The sequence below is a fragment of the Oryctolagus cuniculus genome, chromosome 2 (genome assembly GCF_051225735.1).
Source record: "Oryctolagus cuniculus isolate XC-2025 breed Fujian yellow rabbit chromosome 2, ASM5122573v1, whole genome shotgun sequence".
In the NCBI taxonomy this organism is placed as follows: Eukaryota; Metazoa; Chordata; class Mammalia; order Lagomorpha; family Leporidae; genus Oryctolagus; species Oryctolagus cuniculus.
In genome coordinates this window covers 59,319,571-59,323,521 of record NC_142868.1, presented here as the reverse complement: position 1 = coordinate 59,323,521, position 3,951 = coordinate 59,319,571, and the positions used below count along the sequence as shown (strand labels likewise).

General features: G+C 39.3%; 1 pseudogene across 1 annotated transcript; it reads right to left on the bottom strand.

Annotated features, from left to right (window-relative positions):
* Nucleotides 1-639: 639 nt before the first annotated feature.
* Nucleotides 640-1,209, bottom strand: LOC100338464 (ribosomal protein eL22-like 1 pseudogene; annotated as a pseudogene). Its single transcript, XR_016229935.1, has one exon. The product of XR_016229935.1 is annotated as a ribosomal protein eL22-like 1 pseudogene (transcript).
* Nucleotides 1,210-3,951: the final 2,742 nt, after the last annotated feature.

The window sequence follows — 3,951 nt, the reverse complement described above, 5'->3', positions numbered from 1 at the left end:
TCAGCCCTTCAGGCATTAGGATCTGGCTAAAAAGCCCATGAGAGTTTCTCAGGCGTGGAAAGCTAAGACACTGTGGCAAAAAATGACCTAAATCAAAGATCTCTGTGAGTGAGATCCCCGTGGAAAGAAGGGACCATCAAAGAAGGAGGTACTGTTCTCTGAAAGGAGGAGAAAACTTCCATTTTGATTATGGCCTTGTCTAAATAAGGTCGGAGTTTGTGAACTCAAGAGACTTCCATAGGATTGGCGCTCATGACAAGAGCCTCGGGTGATTACTGACGTCATAAATAAGAGTGTCAGTTGTTAAATCAACAACAGGAGTCACTGTGCACTTGCTCCCCATGTAGGACCTCTGTCTTTAATGTGTTGTACTATGTGAATTAACGGTAAAACTAATCTTCAAACAGTACTTTATACTTTGTGTGTCTGTGTGGGTGCAAACTGTTGAAATCTTTACTTAGTGTAGAGTTGATCTTCTGTATATAAAGATAATTAAAAATGAATCTTAATGAAGAGTGGGATGGGAGAGGGAGTAGGAGGTGGGATGGTTTGTGGGTGGGAGGGTAGATATGGGGGGAAAAACTACTATAATCCAAAAGTTGTACTTTTGAAATTTGTATTTATTAAATAAAAGTTGTCTTTTTTTTTTTCACGCAAACAGAATACTCTTTAATAAAAAATAAATAAGACAGAGGTTTAAGAATACAATTTTTTAATTGCCCAATAAGTGAAAAAATCCCTTTCTGGATGTTTCTTTTTTATGAGTACTTCATGAGTGAAGGAAAGCCTCTACGGGGAGGCCTGACCTAATCCTCAGACTCTGATCCATCTTCATCTTGACTAATCTGGAAGTAGCGAAGTTCGTAAGTCTCCTTGTCAGACGCAACCACACGAAGCCAATCACGAAGATTGTTCTTCTTAAGGTACTTCTTGGTAAGGTATTTCAAATACCTTTTAGAGAACTGTTTCTCAGAAACAACCGTGATTTTATTCTTGAAGCATTCAATGTGAACAACATTCCCGAGATTTCCAGTTTTCCCATTGACTTTAACCTTTTCCCGGAGAAACTGCTCAAAATTTCCTGAATCAAAAATTCCATCTTCAATAGGATGAGTAAAGTCCAAATTAAACTTCCAGGTTGACTTCTTGGGCTTTTTGTCTTTTTGCGGCGCCATCTTGGAAGACCGCAGTAGCGCAGAGAGCTAAAAGTTGTCTTTTAAAAATACATTTGGCGATTAACCATAATCAACAGGAACCATTATCTCCTTCAAGCTATAAAAATATGTATCTGGGGCTGGCATTGTGGCACAGCTGGTTAAATCAGCTTGCAACACTGCATCCCAGTGAGTGTTGGTTTGATTCCTGCCTTTCAACACTGGTATCCCATATGATCATTGATTTGAGTTGTGGCTGCTCTACTTGTCACTCAGCTCCCTGCTATTGTGCCTGGAAAAGTTACAGAAGATGACTGAAGTACTTGGGCCCACATGACTCACACTGAAGACCTGGATGGAGTTACATGCTGCTGGTTTTCGCATGGTCCAGCCCCTACTATTGTGGCCCTTTGGGGACTGAACCACCAATGGAAGATTTCTCTCTCTCCCTCTGTCTCAAACCTTGATGGTAGTTAAAGACAATGATGTCAGAGTAACTTCATGTTTTAAAAATTTGGGTTTGTTTGAATGTTGATTGGAAGAAATCAGTAGAATACAGATGAAGAAATCGTTGTTTTCCAAATTGGCCATATTAACTTGTTCAACACTTTGAGAGCCTCTGTAAAAATTATCTTGATTCTTCTAGTAAAGTATTTAGCTTTATTATGTGGGATGAATGTGTATAAAACATCATTTTCTTTATAAACCCCAAATACTGCTGAGTTAGATATGGGAAAGTATTAGACAAATTGGAATCTTTGTTTTCTGAGTTTTGGGAGCACTGATCTGCCACCCTCCTGCTCCCCATCCTCACAGCTTTGCTTTACATTTTCATGGAATTGTTGCTTAAAAATGACATTTAAGAAAAATTTTGATACTCATCTCTCACATAACAGAATGTGAATGTGCATTAATTTTATAAGGTCACCATAGTATATACATCATTTTGTTAATTATTATAATACTTTATTTTGATCTTTGTTAGAGCAAGTTTCCCTTGTTATTATATTTTGCAATAATTATAAATCAAGAGCAATTGTTTTTAAAATCAGTTCCTTATATACACATAGTTTTTATATTTATATAAATTATGTCATATTTGTTATTTCTACCTTTTTTGTATGTTAAATTCTCTTGTTTAAGCATTTTAAAATTCTATTTTTTTATCTGTGTACAATTTTTACATAATTTAAAGTGACTTCAAATTATTTACATTTATGGTATACATCATGATGTTACATGTATACAATCTAGAATAATTCAATAGAACTAATTGATATGTATATTACCTCACTTTTTTTCTGTGTAATGAGAACACTTCAAATCTACTTTCTAACAATGGTAAAGTGTACAATGCATTATTAATAATGGTAGTCACCATGAGGTACAGTGAATCTCTGAAACTTACTTCTCCTGTATAAATGGAATTTACTATCCTGTGATCATCATCTCCATTGTATCATCATCTCTTTTCATGCCTCAAATGGCCACAACAGATAGAATTAGACCCAGACAAAGCCAAGTCAGGGATCAGGAACTCTTTCTGGTTCTTCCATGTTGGTGGCAGAAACCCAACCACATGGGGCATCATCTTATCCCTTCCAGATGCATTAGTAGGAAGCTTGATAAGAAGCAGAGCCAGGACTTGGTCCTAGGTACTCCAGTATGGGATGTGAGTGACCCAGCTGGTGGCTTAACCTGCTGTGCCACAATGCTCCTCTGTTTCTTCTTGACTCAGCTTTGGTGATTTGCATATTTCTAGGCATTTATTCATTTTTGGTAGTTATCTAATGTGTTGATATATATATAATTGTTCATAGTAGTTTCTTAAGATCCTTTTTATTTCTGTGCTATCAGTTATAGTATCTTCTGTTTTATTTCTGCTTCTATTTATTTTTTATTTTTTATTTTTATTTTTTAACAGGCAGAGTGGACAGTGAGAGAGAGAGAGACAGAGAGAAAGGTCTTCCTTTGCCATTGGTTCACCCTCCAATGGCCTCCGCGGCCGGCACGCTGCGGCCGGCGTACCACACTGATCCAATGGCAGGAGCCAGGTGCTTCTCCTGGTCTCATGGGGTGCAGGGCCCAAGCACTTGGGCCATCCTCCACTGCAAATCCCTGGCCACAGCAGAGAGCTGGCCTGGAAGAGGGGCAACCGGGACAGAATCCGGCGCCCCGACCGGCACTAGAACCCGGTGTGCCGGCGCCGCAAGGCAGAGGATTAGCCTAGTGAGCCGCGGCGCCGGCTTTGCTTCTATTTATTTTAATATCCACTTTGTTTTCTTAGTCTAGTTAAAAGTTTTCAAAAAAGATTTTCAGGGGCCGGCACTGTGGCGCAGAGGTTAAGACCCTGGCCTGAGGCACCAGAATTCCATATGGGCACCGGTTCTAGTCCCGGCTGCTCCTCTTCCTATCCAGCTCTCTGCTATGGCCTGGGAAAACAGTAGAAGATGGTCCAAGTCCTTGGGCCCCTGCACCCATGTGGGAGACCTGGAATAAGTTCCTGGCTCCTGGCTTTAGATTGGCGCAGCTCTGGCCGTTGCAGCCATCTGGGGAGTGAACCAGCGGATGGAAGACCTCTCTCTGTCTGTACCTCTCTCTGCAACTCTGTCTTTCATATAAATAAAATAAATCTTTTTAAAAAAGATTTTCAAAAAGCAACTCTAACTTTCCTTGATCATCTCTATTGTTTTTGCTAGTTTCAATTTCATTTATTTCTGCTCTGATCTTTGGTGGTTTCCTTCCACCAAGTATAGTAGAAGTTCTTAGTTCTTTTTATACTTTCTCAAGATATAAA